Here is a 17,705-nt window from a genome sequence, read left to right as displayed (position 1 = left end):
TGCTCACCTCCCCTGTCCCTCTCCCGCTCCGCATTCACCCTGCTCTGACGCCTCACACTAGGCGCAGGCACCTGGGGTGTCCAGAGGGCTCAGTTACCACAGCCCCCGGGCCTCACTAGCCCCGTCACCTGCCTATGCCTTATTCTCCCCCGCAGAGGATGGCTCACGGAGCCCAGCTTGGCCCGGGGGAAGCTGGAGGGTGGAGGTATCCTTGGGCTGGATGGCGGCCCCCAAGGTGGAGAGGATGGGTAGGACCGCCCGCCCACCAGAGTCCGCCGCGCCGCCCACAGACCCCCATCCACACCCGCACAGCCGCGCACTCCCGGGGGCCGCCGCGCGCACGGCCGGGCAGGCTCGGCTTCCGTGCACCGGTACAGACAGGTCCCGTTCCCGCCCTCGCCGGGGCCCCGCCCCGCCCCGCCCAGCCCCAGGGAAGCCTTTCCAATCCGGGGGGGAGGCGCCCTCCCAGCCGCTGACGCAGGCCAGCCTATACACGACCCGGCTCTATTCCGGGGCCCGGCAGCCACCTGGCGGTTGGAGAGGTGCCGCCACCTGGGCTCGGGCGCCAGGCGGCAGCTTCCCCTGACACTGGTTCGATCCAAGAAAGTGAGGAAGACCCGAGCACACCCATTTTATGGATGCCGCAACCGATGCAAGGATCATTTACCACCTCGACCTAGCCTGTTCCTCAACTTGGAGCCTCTGAAAAGACCTCGAGAACAAGGAATTGTGGATAGGAGATGAGAGGAAGCTGTTCTGATGAAAAAGTAATATATTTCCAGTTCCATTACAGCAAATAAGGAAAATTAAAGACAGGTTTACAGAAGTAGAAATCTATAATTGCACCCATAATTTCTCTCTCTCTCTCGTGCATATGCTGCCCAGGCACACCTACCCTCCACACTGTCATTGCATCTTAGAAATTGTTCTGTTGGCAGGATGCGATCAGGGCAGGCTTTCTGGAGCACGTGGCTATGGGGCATTCGGAAACTGAGCAGGGCAGCCTGGGGATCTGGACCGCTTAATTCTTTTGTTCTGGCACTGGAATGGAGGGATCCTAGGCCCCTGACCAGACTTCACTCACAGTTTGCCAACTACTCTTGGCAGTGGGCAGTGCCTGGAGAGAAGTGGTTGGGCTAGTTGGACCAGCAGAGCCTGAGCACACAGCCAGCAGCCTCCGCCCCAGGTGCTCCTTGGGTAGTGAGAGGCTGTGGGGCACCAGGATACCCCTGCCAGTTGACCCACCATCCTCCCACACACTGCCACATCAAGCCCAGGCTGTGCTTTGCCCTGAAATGTACTTCTAATCGAGCTGGTAGCATTCTTACCGGGCCCCAGGTAAATGGTCCTCCTCCATATGGAGCCTTCCAGATCCCTGCCCCTAACCAAAGAGGTCATCTGCTTCCTGTTAGTTGTTAGGTGCCATTGAGTCACTTCTGACCCATATCGACCCTAAGCACAACAGAATGAAACACTGGTCAGTCCTGCGCCATCCTCACAATCATTGCTATGTTTGAGCCCATTGTTGCAGCCTCTGTATGAATCTATCTCCCTGAGGGTCTTCCTCTTTTTGCCTGACACTGTACCAAGCATGATGTCTCTCTTAGTCATCTAGTGTTGCTGTAATAGAAATAGCACAGGTGCATGGCTTTAACAAACAGAAGTTTATTCGCTCACAGTCTGGTAGGCTAGAAGTCCAAATTAAGGCATCAGCCCCAGAGGAAGGCTTTCTCTGCTGGCTCTGGAGGAAAGTCCTTGTCATTAACCTTCCCCTGGACTAGGAGCTTCTCCACACAGGAACCCCAGATCCAAAGGAAGCACTCTGCTCCTGGTGCTGCTTTCTTCGTGGTATGAAGTTCCCCTGTCTCTCTGCTCTCTTCTCTCTCTTATATCTCAAAAGAGATTGGCTGAAGACACAATCCAGTCTTATAGATCGAGCCCTGCCTCATTAACATAACTGCCACCTATCCCACCTCATTAACATCATAGAGGTAGGATTTCCAACACACAGGAAAATCACATTGGATGACAGAATAGTGGACACTCACACAATACTGGGAATCATTAGCTGGGAATCATAGCCTAGCCAAATTGATACGCACATATTTGGGGGACACAATTCAATCCATGACAATGTCCTTTTTCAGGGACTGGTCCCTCCTGACAATATGTCCAAAGCAAGCAAGATGAAGTTACCCTATCTTCTCTTCTAAGGAGCATTCTGGCTGTACTTCTTCCCAGACAGGTTTGTTCGTTCTTCTGGAAGTCCATGGTATATTCAGTGTTCTTTGCCAACACCATAACTCAGAGACTTCAATTCTTCTTTGGTCTTCCTTATTCATTGTCCAGCTTTTGAATACATATGAGGTGATTGAAAATACCATTCTTTGGGTTAGGCGCACCTTAGTCCTCAAGGTGACATCTTTGCTTTTTAGTACTTAGAAGAGGTTTTTTTTTGCAGCAGATGTGCCCATTGCAACACAGTGTATGATTTTTTGACTTCTGCTTCCACGGATGTTGATTGTGGGTCCAAATAAAATGAAATCCTTGACAACTTCAATATTTTCTCCATTTATTATGATGTTGCTTATTGGTCTGGTTGTGAGGATTTTTGTTTTCCTTATATTGAGGTGTAATCCATACTGAAGGCTATATCTTTGAACTTCTTCATTAAGTGCTTCAAGTCCAAGGTTGTGTCATCTGCATAATACAGGTTGTTAATGAGTCTTCCTCCAATCCTGACGCAGAGTTCTTCTTCTCACAGTTCAGCTTCTCAGATTATTTGCTCAGCATACAGATTGAATAGGTACAGTGAAAGGATCCAACCCCACGCACATCCTTCCTGACTTAAATTATGCAATATCCCCTTGTTCTGTTTGAAGGACCGCCTCTTGGTCTATGTACAGGTTCTGCATGAGCACAAAATCAGGGGTGGATTAACCAGTAAGCAAGGTATGCGCTGGTTTACATTGAGCAAGATATTTACATGCTAATCTGTGGTGAGCAATTTCACATGGTTTTCACCACATCATTGACATGGTAGAGGACAGGCGAAATTGTGCACTTCAGATTGGTGGGAAGGAAAAATTGGGCCCGGGTATACCTTGCTTATTGGGTAATGCAGCCCTGAGCACAATTAAGTGTCCTTGAATTTCCACTTTTTGCAATGTTATCCATAATTTGTTATGATCCACACAGTTGAATATCTTTGCATAGTCAACAAAACACAGGTAAACACCTTTCTGGTATTCTCTGCCTTCAGCCAAGATCCATCTGACATCAGCAATGATATCTCTCATTCCACATCCTCTTCTGAATACAGTTTGAATTTCCGGCAGCTCCCTGTTGATGTACGGCTGCAACTGTTTTTGAATTATCGCAGTGTGATGGATCGCTTTTGTGTGGCCTTCCTGGCCATGGTCTTATAACTCCCACCCAGGTGGTTAGGCTGGATTGTGCAGATAGGGCAATTGTGGCCCACCAAAGGACTGGTCAGTTTTGCCATCCCGCTGGGCTTGAAATGAGTAACCCCAGAGGTGGGAAACAGAGGATCCCACCACCACCAAGGAAAAACAGCCAGGAGCAGAGAGGGCATCCTTTGGACCCAGGGTCACTGTGCTGAGATGCTCCTAGAACAAAGACACAGAGAGAGAAAGCTGTAGCACTAAAGATGGTGAGAAGCAGTGGCAGAGACCTAGAAGCAGGAGATGGCATGGTGGGTTTCCAGGCCCACAGAGGGAGAAAGCTGAATGCCTTTGGGCAGAGGCTGAGGGCCAGGGAGAGGCATGCCGGTGAGCACGGCTGGGAAGAGGCTGTCTTGATGGAAGAACCGTATCCTGAGTATTCCCGAGCCTGAACTGTAACTGTTACTTCTCTAACATACCCCGTAATCATGAGTATGATCTGTGAGTTCTGTGTGGCCATTGCAATGAATTTTCAAACCCAACAGAGAAGTAGAGAGTGCTGTGGGAAGGATGGCCGGTGTCAGAATTGGTGAAGATGGAGGAGAGAGGAGGCATGTCTGATGTTCACCTCATGGGAATCAGCCTTGGGCTATTGATCTTGATTCTCCTTCCCTCTTGTGAAATTAGAGGAGGTCAGACAGTGCCCTCACGTTGGTTTTTGCAATTATCTTCAGCATTTTACTTGCATGTGATATTAATGATATTGTTCAATAATTTCTGTATTCCATTGGATCACCTTTCTTTGGAATGCGCACAGATATGGATCTCTTCCAGTTCATTGGCCAGGTAGCTCTTTTCCAAATTTCTTGGCAGAGACGGGTGAGCACTCACAGTGCTGCTTCCAGTTTGCTGAAACATCTCAATTGCTATTCCGTCAGTTCCCAGAGCCTCGTTCTTTGCCAATGCCTTCTTTCAGTGCAGCTTGGACTTCTTCCTTCGGTACCATTCTTGATCATATGCTACCTCTTGAAATAGTTGAACGTCAACCAATTCTTTTTGGTACAGTGACTCTGTGTACCCCTTCCATCTTCTTTTGATGCTTCCTGCATCATTCAATTTTTTTGCCCATAGAATCCTTCAATATTGCAACTCGAGTTTTGAATTTTTTCTTCAGTTCTTTCAGCTTGAGAAATGCTGAGCGTATTCTTCCCTTTTGGTTTTCTAACTTCAGGTCTTTGCATATGTCATTATAATACTTTACTTTGTCTTCTTGAGCCACTCTTTGAACTCTTCAGATTTCAGTGAAGCTTCTAGACTAAGACAGACTAGGAAGGACCTGGAGGTCTACTTCTGAAAAAATTGGCCAGTGAAAACCTTATGGATAGGAGCAGAACGTTGTCTGATATAGTGCCAGAAGATGAGCCCCTCAGGTTGGAAAAGGCACTCAAAATACAATTGGGGAAGAACGGCCTCTTCAAAGTGGAGTCGACCTTAATGACTGTACTGGATGGAGTAAAGCTTTCAAGACCTTCATTTGCTGATGTGGCATGACACAAAATGAGAAGAAATAGCTGCAAACATCCATTAATAATTGGAACATGGAATGTATGAAGTATGAATCAAGGAAAACTGGAAGTTGTCAAAAATGAAATGGAATGCTTAAAGATTGATATCCTAGGCATTAGTGAGCTGAAATGGGCTAGTACTGGCCATTTCGAATCGGGCAATCATATAGTCTACTATGCCAGAAATGACACATTCATTCATGGTCAAAAAGAACGTTTCATGATCTATCCTGAAGTACAATGCTCTCAGCGATAGGATAATATCCATGCGCCTACAAGGAAGAACAGTTAATACCACTATTATTCAAATTTACTCACCAATCACTAATATCAAAGATGAAGAAATTGAAGATCTCTACCAGCTTCTGCAGTCTGAAATTGATCAATTGAAATTTAATCAAGATACATTGACAATTATGGGTGGTTGGAATGTGAAAGTTGGAAAGGAGAATCAGTAGTTGGAAAATATGGCTTTGGTCATAGCAACACTGGAGATCACATGAAAGAACTTTGCAAGACCAATTGAAAATACTTTTTTTTCAACCACATAAATGGTGACTATACATGTGGTTCTCATCAGATGGAATACACAGGAATCAAACTGATCACATCTATGGAAGGAGACAATGAAGACGCTCAATACCATCAGTCAGAACAAGGCCAGGGGCTGACTGCAGAACAGACCATTAACTGTTCATAGGCAAGTTCGAGTTGAAGCTGAAGAAAATTAAAACAAGTCCATGAGAGCCAAAGAGTGACCTCGAGTATATCCCACCTGAATTTGGAGACCACCTCAAGAATAGTTTTGATACATTGAACACAAATGTCCGAAGACCAGACGAGTTATGAAATAACATTAAGGACATCATACATGAAGAAAGAAAAAGGTCATTAAAAAGACAGAAAAGAAGAGGAAAATTGGATGCATGGAAACAGGGAACCCAGGGTGAAGAGCGAGAGAGTGCTGACATAGGGTTGGCAACCAATGTCAAAAAACAATTTGTGTATTATGATGGCAATGGGTTTTTTATGGGTTTAGTTTTATGAAAAACTAATTTGCTCTGTAAATTTTCACCTAAAGCACAACTAAAAAAAAAAAAAAAGGACAGAAAACAAAGAAAAGTTCCAAAATGGATGACAGAAGAGACTCTGAAACTTGCTCTTGAACTCAGAGAAGCTCGCCTCTGCTTCCTATGAGCCCCCAACTCCAATCTCCCCTATCCTAAGGCCTCTCCTGAGGCATAGACCACAGTGCAGAAGCTCCAGCATAAGAACTGGGTTGCAGCCTCCATGCTAACTGGCTGTGTGGTCTGAGCAAGTGCCAACCCTCTTTGAGCCTCAGTTTCCTCATCTGTAAATCCCCCCACCTCCCACCTTGAGGCTACTCTGAGGATGGATTGAGATGCTAGGTGCAAAGGGCCCAGCCCTGGTCGACACTAACGACAGGCAGCTACACTGTCCATGTTCATCTCTTCCAGGCGACCGTGAGCTCCCCTGGCACAAACGCCACCACCACCACCACCATCTCTGCCCCAGGGCCCTGCAGCCTGTGGTGGCTGGAGGCAGAGGTTGGCTGGGGAAAAGCCTCCCCAGGGAGAGGAGTCTCACCCTCAGGCTGCTGCCCACCCCACCACCTCTCCCGCCTGAGCCCTGGCTCCACCCACAGGCTTCTGTGGGCACAGGCTGTGGCCATATTAGCCACAGCGTCTAGGCGGGCATCCAGGTCTCTAGGCAGGCCTGGACAGCAGGAATAGTGGGCCCTTGGGGCCAGAATCACAGCCAGTTCTCAGGCCAGCCTCTCAAGGCCTGTGGGTACCTGGCAGTCATCCCAGGGTGGGGTGGTGGAATTTCTTGTTGGGGGGGCAGACATTCGGGTCAAGGGCTGGGGTACAGTCCTGAGGTGGACCCCATGTGGCCTTCCACCAGTCAGGACCCCTCCAGGCCAGAGGGGTGGAGACTTCAGCCAGATTCTGACATTCAGCCAAGACAGGCTTCTTTAGGACAGAACTGGAACTGAGGCCTCAGCTTCAGATACCTTGCCCAGGATCAATAGGAGCTGCTAGGTGTAGGAGAGATTGGGGACCCTGTTTCGGGGCCCTGCAAAGAAGATGAAGTAGCCTTTCAACTTTCAGGTTTCACAACTTGGATACCTGGGAAGCTCCTCTTGATGTCTACCCTGGCTCCCTCATGTTGCAGAGCTATTGTCATGTCCTCAGGGGTCGGGGCAGGGGATGTATTCCCCCGTGTGCAGGCTGTTCCTAGCCTTGAGGTGCTTCTCTGGAGGGAGAATTGGAAGGTTGAGGAGGGAATCTTGGAGCAGTGTGAGTGGGCCCGAGGGCAGGACCATAAGGGCTGCAGTTGTCCTGTTTTGTGGAGCGGGAGTTTGGGGGCGTACATGTGCACCTAGGTGCTAGCTGGTCTGTGTGTGCTGGGGGGGAGATGGGGAGGATGCTTGGAGGGAAGGGGATATTGGAAGGCTTCAGCTCTTCCCTCCTTTTCCTCAAACCCCTTCCTCCAACACCACCTACCCAAAGCCACTGGAATCCAGAGGAAACGGCCCTAAGGCAGCCTCTACCATCCCCAGAGTTTTGCGAAGACAATGGCAGCCAAATGGTAGACACGGTGGGGGATGCTATGTGGATGTGTACAACACAGGCGTGGTAAAGAGGAAAAAATGGATTGTTTTTCCCTTGGACAGAGGCCTTGCTCCAAGAGAAAGGGTTCCAGCCCCCTTGAGCTGAGTCCACTAGGCCTATGCTGGGCAGGCTTCTGCACCTCCCCCAACACTCACCTCCACCCACACACAATCTCTAGGAGGTCCTCACCCCAGCCAGGCCCTAGTCCACTGTGGAAACTTGCATGGGTCTCTGCCCCCTGGTGCCTCAGTTTCCCTATTCTGACCACTCGATTTATTCACTTCTTCCCACTGACACCAATCTGGACTGGACCAATGGTGTCTCTCACCTGGATGTCTGCAGTCTCCTCTACTGTGGACATACCCCTTCCCTTGATGGTTGTTTCTCCTCACAGTAGCCACAGAAACCTGCTACAGATCTTTCAGGACAAAGGACAAAGTCCTGCTGTGGCCATTGGGCCCAGTATGACTTAGCCCCTGTGTCCAGCCTTTTCCCAGCCTCTGAGCTCCAATGAGACGGACTTCTTTCAGCTCCTACCAGACAATATCATGCAATTTCTCACCGCTGGGCCTTTGCCCACACTGTTCCCTCCGTGTAGTACACTGTGCCTGGCTAACTCCTTCTCAGTCCTCAGGTTGGTCCTAGCTTAGTTACCACCTCCTCTAGAAAGTCTTCTCTAAACCCTGGAAGCAGGTTAGGTAGTGCTCAGTCAGAGTGAACCCTTCTCCCCTGGGAACAGCACAGGCCAGGACTTGAGGGCTGCTCCCTCGGACTCTCTACCTGTTCTTGCCCAGCTGCCAAGGCCCAGCCTCACACTCTGCCAGGTCTCTGAGGAGATGACAGGGCTGGGTGACCAGGAAAAACTAAGGGCAAGGGACACCCAAGGGGCCCCAGGATCCCTCCTGTAGCCCTGTCCCATCTGCCCTATGGGACCTCATGTGGGAGCTGGTACTGTCCTCTAAATCTGCCACTCCCAGGGCCTCCAGGGCTTGGCTGCCTGGACCTCAGGCTCCACCACTGATCTCGGTCTCCTAGTTGAGCTCTGCTCTGAGCAGCTTAGGGATACGGCCAGCTTCCTGGGTCCTGCCTGATGGGTATCGAGCTGGAGTGGGCCTGAGTGAGCATAAATAAGTGAGCTTGCGTGTGGGGAGAACCAAGATTTACGTGGTCCCCCGTGGACATGGGCAGATGGGAGTGAGCCTGAGGAGACGCCTGAGTCTGCACCATGGGGCTGGGGGCTCGCTCTACTATGCTCTGACTCACGGCAGGATCCTGGCAGCTCCCTGCCCCTCCCAGCCTCAAAGGCTCCAGTTGCACAAGGAAGGCAACAAGATAAAAAAAAAACAAGATAGTAAAGATTAAGTCAGGGCTTAGAACCGGTTCATTCCAGTTCAAACCCCTGCTGAGAATTTGCCTTTCTAACATGTTCCCAGGGATGTTCACGCTGCTGTTTAGAGACCAATTCTTTCTTCTTTTTTTTTTTAATTGTGCTCTAGGCAAAAGTTTGCAGCTCAAGTTAATTTCTCATACAAACATTTATACACATATTGTTTTGTGACATTAGTTGCAATGCCCACAATGTAACAGCACACTCCCCTTCTCACCCTCTAGGGACAAATTCTAAGAACTGCTAGTAAAGCAATTGTTCTCAAAACTTATTATTATACATAAGAATCACCGGGGAATCTTGTTAAAATATAGATTCTGATTCAGTATATCTGGGGGTAGAAATGCAAATTCTCATCAGGGGTTCAAACCGGAACTGGAACAAACCAGTTCGAAGCCCTGGACTAAGTGACCACTTGAGAAAATGGCTCCACTTAGAGAGCACTGATTCCCACCAGGGACAGGTGAGCAGTTAAAAACAGCCCCTCCTTTCATGTGTGGAGCAACCTGCAAAGTAAGGACAGCCTCAATTTACAGAGGAGGAAAGTGAGGCTCAGAAAGGTAAGGCTACTGCCCAGGGTCACTTGGTGACCAGGTGGCAGCCAGGCCCCCAAGACTGTGAGCGGCCACAGCCTCCAGGCCTTCTGGAGGAAAATCAGGCTTCAGAGGCAGGGGGGCCTGGTAGTTAAGCCTGGACCGGCTGCCAGGTCCTCCTCTTGGCTCAGCTCTCACTGACGGGTAGCACAGCTTCTGAGACATGATGGGAGGGGGATGAGAGACTCAGCTCACGGTGTTCGTGAAGACTAACTGTCCGAGTGAGGTAACGAGGAGGGGTAGGAGGAGGACTACTGCCCTGCCTGCTGTGCCCTCATCCCCAGCTGTGCTCGAGGAGGACCTGACAGGAGCAGCCACGCTCTCCTCCTCGCCCCAGGTGTGCTCGAGGAGGACCTGACAGGAGCGTGGACGGGAGCAGCCACGCTCTCCTCCTCGCCCCAGGTGTGCTCGAGGAGGACCTGACAGGAGCAGCCACGCTCTCCTCCTCGCCCCAGGTGTGCTTGAGGAGGACCTGACAGGAGCGTGGACGGGAGCAGCCACACTCTCCTCCTCGCCCCAAGTGTGCTCAAGGAGGACCTGACAGGAGCGTGGACGGGAGCAGCCACGCTCTCCTCCTCGCCCCAGGTGTGCTCGAGGAGGACCTGACAGGAGCGTGGACGGGAGCAGCCACGCTCTCCTCCTCGCCCCAGGTGTGCTCGAGGAGGACCTGACAGGAGCGTGGACGGGAGCAGCCACGCTCTCCTCCTCACCCCAGGTGTGCTCGAGGAGGACCTGACAGGAGCGTGGACGGGAGCAGCCACACTCTCCTCCTCGCCCCTTGGCTAGGAAGCTTCCCCAGGTACCAGCTACTACTACCACTTGCTCTGGAGTTGACTCTGACTCATGGCGACCCCATGTGTCCGGGCAGAACTGTGCTCCACAGGGTTTTCAGTGGCTGATTTTTCAGAAGTAGATCACCAGGCCTTTCTTCTGAGGCTCCTCTGGGTGAACTACAACCTCCAACCTTCCACTTAGTAGCTGAGCGTGTTAACGGTTTGCACCACTGTTTTCATAACCATTGCAGAGACTCCGTGAGCCAACTAATTGCTATCTAATGGCCTCCACCTGGGATGGAGCAGGTGTTCTGATCCCACCCCACAAATGAGGAAACTGAGGCTTGGATGAACCCCTGCCTGTGATCACACATGGGGCAGGAGAAGCCTGAGGCCAGAGCTCAGGGCTCACCTGTGTGTCCTGGGCTCTGCGTCCTGTAGGGGGTGCCTGCCCTTTCCCCAGAGAAAGGATGGACTCCATGGTGGGGTCTGCTCAGCTGCCCTGCAATCCTTCTGAAAGAGGCACAGCCAGGACAGCTTTTCAGGAAAGGGGAACAAAGCCAATGTCTTATAAGACCTGCTCAGGCGAGGCCCAGATGGCAGCCTGGACTTTGGCCCAAGTCCTGACAGAGGAGGGGGTTAGAGTCCAGCAAAATTTGGGAGGCCAGGTAGCTGCTTTCCTCTGCTCTGCAGAGGCACTGGGCTGGAGCCTCCCTGCTACCCTAGGCCTGGGGCACTGCCCTCCAGGCAGGGATGGATTACCCAATGAGGAAGGTACACACGAGCTTACTTGTGCTTACTTGTTAATCTGTGCTTACCACAACAAAGGTGTGATGAAACCCATGTGAAATTGTGCACTACAGATTAGTAAGTAAGCACAAGTAAGTCTGTGCGTACCTTGCTTAATGTAAGCCGTGTGTGCCTTGGTTACTGGTTAATCCACCTATCTCCAAGGTACCCTGTTCTCTTCCACAGGTCTGCTGGGTTCCCGGCCCAAACGGCAGCACCAAGGGCAGCCCGGGTGCTGCCTCAGAGCCCACATCTCATAAACCAGTCAGGAGCATGAATTAGTGAAAGGGCCCATCTTTACAGCTGGAGCACCATGTTGAAGGTCAACAACTGTGGTCAGGGGTCCTCTGGGGCCCTTGGGGGCTGGCCTCTTTGAGGGGAGCTCAGCTGCTGAAATGTGTGAATTTGGGCAGGTCACCTCCCCTCTCTGGGCTCAATTCCCCCATCTACGAATGGAGGATATCAGTAGCCCCTCAGGTGCTTATGAAGCGTAGACAAGAGAAGGGTCTTGCATAGTGCCTGGATCAGAGTAAGTGCTCAACAAATGACTGCTTTATGTCATTAGGATTTAATTTTGCCATTATTAGGGTGCCTTTTGGGGCTGGGCAGGGAAGCTTACTTGGCCTGAAGTCCTCTGCATAAAATCTAAGCCTCTTAGACCCTTAAGGCTAATAGCCCTCCCAACCATCTCATCTAACTTTCCATTGTGTAAATGGGGAGAAGTCCAAGAGGCAGAGTGGCTTGCTCAGGTTACCAGCAAGGGACTGCAGCAGAGAGCCAAGAATAGAACATAATTCAGTGTTCTTTCCATCTGGCAAGCATTTAACAAGCACCTGCTATGTGCAAGGCCCTGTGCTAGGACTCAGGAAGAAAGGAATGCTCCACAGAAGAGGTGTCCTGGAACTAGGCAAGGAAGGAGAGGAAGGAATTCCTGCATGGGAAGTGGTGGAAAAGCAGAGAAGGCACTCTGATTGCCTGAAGGAAGTAATTAACTTGCTTATGTCCAAGGCCAATTCTAGGGAAACTGAGGCAAGCCTGTGGGGCTGGAGCATGGGGCTCACAGATGACTAGTTGCTGGTAGGTGCCTCAGGTGTCAGTTGGGGGTTCACACTCTCAGTGGCCTTGAATGCCATGCAAAGGGCTGGGCTTGGGTTTGGACCTGTGCTGAAGATAATGGGAAATGAAGCCTTGAAAAGGGGAATTTCCAGGCAGAAGCTGGAGGGGAGAAGATCCAGAGGAAGAGCCCTCTAGACACAGGAAACAGGAAGAGCCAAGGCCTGAAGCCAGGAATGAGTGCAGCCCCTTGCTTGTTCTATTTGTGCTTCCTGTGTCACCTGGGGCCAACAGGGCAGTGACCAGAGTGACCTGCTTCATGCTGGTAATGGTGCAGGCAACGCAGGGGTGGAGACTCAGAGCCCAAGACGCCCCACCTGTCCACATGCCCAGCTTCCCTGCTCCCACCCAAGGCAACACCCAAGGCTGAGTCCAGCCAGCCCCAGAAGGACAAGGCTGGTCCACAGGAGAGGGCACACATGGGAGTGAATCCAGCAGACTCGTGGGTGAGCTGCAGGTGTGTGTAGTAGGCTCCCGGGTAGCCTCGATGGCCTGCCCTTTCCTTCACTATCCGTTCTAGAACCTGTGCCTGTGGGCTTCTGGGCTCCAGAGAGATGGTGCCATTGTTCTGGGAGTAACCTTGGGGCCTGTAGGGCTGAGCCTTACACCCTATATGCCTTTATTCTTTTCCTAGTGGCAGGGTCACCCCCTTGAGGGCGTGTCCTCTCCTGCTCACTTCCCACTGCCAGCACACAAAGCCCCCAGCCTGTGAGGGCTGGGCATACAGGAGCTGCTCAGTGAAGACCAGCCATCCCACGGTGGCCTCTGTGTGCTCAGAGACAGATCAGCAACATCTGTCAAATGCACGTTTGTTGGCTTCCCAGCCACCTGGGCCTCCATCTGCCAAGCGCTCCACGGAAGCCTAGCTGGCTGGGGTTGGTCTAGACCTCTGGGGCTCCCTGTACCCAGGAGCACAAGCGAGCCCTGCCCTGGTCACCCCCTGGGGACCCAGGAACATCCTGGCTCTGCTGTAGGAGATTAGAGCAGCAGGACCACCCCAGAGAATTGGGAGCAGCAGCAGCACGTGATAAAGCAGTTGGGGGTGGTCTGCCCATGTTTGTGTCTGTGAGTGTCTGTGAGCACCGATCGCTTGGGACCGCTCCCTGCCCCGAGCCTGACTCCCAGTTGCCACTTGCTGCCTCAGGATGGGGGAGTCCTGAGTGGATAGTCACCATCACCCTCCTTCACTGTCATCCTCGTTGTCATTGACATGGATGGGTGTGCAAGGATGTGTGTGTGCATGACAGGCTGGGGCATGACTGTGCAAGTGCATGTGGGAGGGCCTGGTGTGAGCAGGCAGAGGTGTGTGGCCTCCAGAGATGGCTCTGGCTCAGGGTCAGCCCTTGAGGCACCCTTGCTCCAAGCCAACCTGATGGAAGTTGTGCCAGTATCTTCCCACATGAGACTAAGGCCTCGGTGTCTGAGGGGAGAAGGGATGGAGGACAGAGGGGAAAAGGACAAAGACAGAGAGGTCCCCAGCTCCAGCTTGCCCAGCTGCCCCAGGCTCCCCAGAGCAGTCTCTGCCCCCAGGACCCAGCCAGAGGAGGGTTGTGGAGACTATGGGATACCGAACCCCTGGACTCTGTACTCAGAGTCAGTCTCCTTGGAGGCCCTCCTCCCCTAGGAGCTCAGCCTTTGCCTGTGTCTGGCAGCAGCTAGCTAGCGTGGGGCACCCCAAGGGCACTGTCTGGACATAAAAATAAAACCTGAAAATTACTGTTCCCGCCCGGTGCCGCAGAGCTCTCCCGGAAGGTAATTATAGGTGGCCTGGGATGGCCGGTTCTGCCCACAGCTCAGAGCTTGGCCAGCCCAGAGGCTGCAGGGAGTCCCTGCCCTGCCCCTCCTTCTCTGCCCCAGGCCTTCAGGACTAGAGCATTCAAAGGCCCCAGCCTCAGGGCCCTGACCATCAGACTACCTGCCTGACAATGCTGGCAGGGGCCCTCTGGGATCTGGGTGGAATCTGGACTCTGTAGAGAGTGCAGAGAGCATGAACTTGGTCTCAGATTAGAATCACAGTAAGAACAGTAGTTCCAACCGCCACCTACTGAGCACTCACTACCTGTCAAGCCCTGAGCTACCACCTGGCATTCGCTAACTCACAGGCTTCCCACAAAGCCCCTGCAATGTCAGTGCCACCGTTATCATCGTTTTAAAACAAAAAAACCCAAAGCAATTGCTATCAAGTCAATTCCAACTCATGACAGCCCCATGTTTCACAGAGTAGAACTGTGCTCCACAGGGTTTTCTTGGCTGTAATCCTTAAGGAAGCAGATTGCCAGGACTTTCTTCCATGGTGCTGCTGGGTACGTTTGCACCACCAACCTTTAGGTTAGTAGTTGAGTTCAAACCATTTGTGTCACCTGGGGTCCTCTTTTACAGTAGGAGAAATGGAGAGCCAGGGAGGTTAAAGGACATGCCCATGGTCACATGTCCAGGATGGCCTCACACTCCAGATTGCTCTGAATCCCAGGCTGGAGTTCACAACCACTGCACCAGGCTTCCCTTAAAGTCACAGGAGCAAGGGTGGAGATGGTGGTAGCTGGCCTGGGTGGGGTAGCCAAGTGCTTGGCAAGGAGGTGTTGGGATGGCAGGGGAAGGAAATGTTCCCCTCCCAGAGCTGCATAGACCCTGCCTGTGCAATCTTATGGGTGTCCAAGGGGAAAGGAGAGGCTGAGGGGCAATGAGGGGAGTCACGTACAGTCTGGCTCCCTCACATTCAACCCTCAGGGCCCTGCAACCTCCCCACAGGGCCTGCCCCCATTTTCTGAGCCCAGAGGGAACCTTCTGTCTGTCCCCACCTGCCCTGGGAAGCTGTGTGAGGGCAAGAGCTCCCCATGGGGGCTCCACCCAGCACCACTGTGTGCCCCTTGCACTGTCGCAGGTCCTGTGGAGATGGTTGAGTTGGCCAAGCATAGAAGGCTCAGCCCAGCCTCCAGTAGCACAAGGCCACACCTGCTGAACCCTGGCCAAGATTTATCCCTAGAATTTGCCTTGGAAAACTCCTGGTCCCTGCTGATCAGTGAGGGCAGAGCCGTGACTGTCCTTGTCCCTGGGCTCAGGGTCTCAGTCCCTACTGCCAGAAAGTTCTTAGGGACATCTAACCTACTTCTCACTTGCTATCTGCCATTCTCTCTCATTCTCTTCTTCCTGATTTCCTTGCTGGCTTTTGCAAAGACAATGGTAGAGGGGCCGTGTGTTCATATTTCTCATCGCCACAGTAAGTGGTAAGTCCATATGTCTCCTGCACTGATCTTGTACTAGTCAACAATCAACCCACAAACCTTTATGGAGTCCCTACTCTGCTGAGTGCTGAGGAGAGGTGGAAGGAGGGAGTGGCAAATTCCTAGCAAGTGTGCCTCCACTGTGCCCCCCTCTCTGCTTGGGGCAGATATTGCTAATCGATCAGAGCACTTCTTGCTGAGCCTGGAGGGGTGTAGCTCAGAATCCTCAACACAGCTCCCAGGAGTCACTGGCAACCAGCTGGAGTTGGCACATGAGCCGAGACCCATTTGCCCTCCCTTCTGCAGCCCGCCCCCTACCCAGGATTGAGGCCAGAGTCAGGGCCAAGGCTTCCTGTGCAAAGCTGTCCTCATCCTGTCCTACCTCGCACTGCCTATGCCCTGGTTTCTTTGTCCTCGTTCTCAGCGCCTGACACAGGATGGGGAGGAGGCAGACAGGATCATCTGTCTTCTCATCTCTGGTTCCTGCAAGGCTGCAGTGGCCTGGTTAGGGCTGTGGCCCCAGAGTGCCATGGCGCCTTTGGGCTGGAGGTGTCTGGGGCAGCGTCTCCCACAGCTGCCTCCATCCAAGACCAGAGACACTCTCCTGACACATGTCTTCTCAGGGCCACCCTGGGGCCTGCCTGCTCCCAAGGCACGCACCGAGCACCCTTCCCAGGTCAAGAACAGGATCCCAACCTCACCTTGCCTTTTCCAGCCATTCTAACAACGTAGATTGGTACCCTGTAGGTGCCAGAGCTTATGGGAGGGGTGGAGGGCCTCCCTGAGCTGAAGCGAGAGGGTCCTGACTCCGGAGGCTGGAGTTCTGCAGGGGAAGGAGGTGTGTTCCTAATGGGTTATGGAGAAAGCACTGGTCTGGTGTCATAGGAGCTGGAGGTCAGTCAGCACTGCCACTTGGGCCTCAGATTTCTTATCTGTAAAACAAGAGCAATAGTGATCATAAAAACATTAACGTTTGTCTTGCAGGCTAATTTCAAGGATTAAGCAAGATAATTTATTCTGTCCTTTAACACTGCCACACACCTACTATACACCAGGCTCTGCGCTCACTCTAGGGAGAGGATTGCTCTCTTGGAGTTGGCAGTCCAAGGGAGAGCGGACCAGTCACCAGGAAATGACCACACAGAGCGAGCAGAGCCAGGTGGAGGAAACTGTGGGGGCAGAGGGGCTCCTGATCCCACCTAAGAAATCAAAGAAAGCTCCCTAAAAGAGGTGACTCCTGAAGGGGGAGATTGAACTAGCCAGGCAGCCACTGGATGGTACAAATGGTTAACACGCTTGGCTGCTGGCTGAAGGGTTGGAGGTTCGAGTTTACCCAGAGGTACCTCAAAAGAAAGGGCTGGTGATCTACGTCCAAAAAACCAGCCACTAAAAACCTTATGGAGCACTGTTCTACCCTGACACAAATAAGGTTGCCACGAGTTGTCGTTGACTCCAATACAACTTTTTTGGGGGAGGAAGAAGGGCAGCATTTTGTTCCACTGCGCATGAGGTCACCATGGGTTGGGGTCCGATTCAACAGCAGCTGGTAACAACAACAGCAAGGGGAAATGAGTTCCAGGCTGAGGGAGCAGCCTGAACAAAGGCTAGGCAGTGATGATGGTGTGCGTGAAAGTGCCCCGCGCTGGACCACAGGGTTTGTTTAAAAACTTCAAGGCAGGAGAGGGGCCCAGACAGACACCCCTGGGTGCTGAATAAGGTACAGACAAACTGGGTGGGGCGCGTCCAAGGAGCTGCATTATTTACCGTCCCAGTTATAAAATATTTACAAGGCTTCCTGATGATTTACGGTGTTTGCTTTCCTACCTCTGGGCTCCTGGCAGGTAAACCGCATGCCCTGCAGCTCGCCACTGGGAAGAGCCCCAGGGCGCCAGCGCCAAGCATCTAACTGGGCCGGGGGAAGGGCTCCCACCCAACAGGCCGGACCGTGCGGCAGCTTTGACCACTTCCCACGAGTTGTGTGTTCCACAGGCCTGAAGCTACCGCCCCAAGGTCCCCAGGATAGATGCAGGGGTCGGGGTGGGACAGAGAGATGCTGGCAGAGGTCCAGGCTGTGGGAGAGGCCCAGGCCAAGAAAGAGGCAGAGACAGATAATGGCCCTGGTACTCACTGGCTGTGTGGCCTCAGGCAAGGTACTGAACCTCTCTCATCCTGCTTTCTCCCTCAAAAGATGGGGTTGGCCACAGTACGGTGCTTTGAGGAGTCG

General features: G+C 52.3%; 1 long non-coding RNA gene across 4 annotated transcripts in view; it reads right to left on the bottom strand.

Moving 5' to 3' along the window:
- Positions 1-1,010: 1,010 nt before the first annotated feature.
- LOC126064145 (uncharacterized) overlaps positions 1,011-17,705 on the bottom strand; it is a 32,122-nt gene continuing 15,427 nt past the window's right edge. For 2 of the 4 annotated variants that reach the window (XR_007514452.1, XR_007514455.1), the window contains exon 3: positions 6,034-16,413. This is a non-coding gene — a long non-coding RNA (uncharacterized LOC126064145). Of the gene's footprint in view, positions 5,242-6,033; positions 16,414-17,705 lie in introns of those variants that run through there. The other 2 variants (XR_007514454.1, XR_007514453.1) reach the window with 2 other exon arrangements.

The sequence above is a fragment of the Elephas maximus genome, chromosome 20 (assembly GCF_024166365.1).
Source record: "Elephas maximus indicus isolate mEleMax1 chromosome 20, mEleMax1 primary haplotype, whole genome shotgun sequence".
NCBI lineage: Eukaryota > Metazoa > Chordata > Mammalia > Proboscidea > Elephantidae > Elephas > Elephas maximus.
Note: the sequence above shows the minus strand (reverse complement) of the source record. Positions and strands in the feature narration are given on the sequence as shown.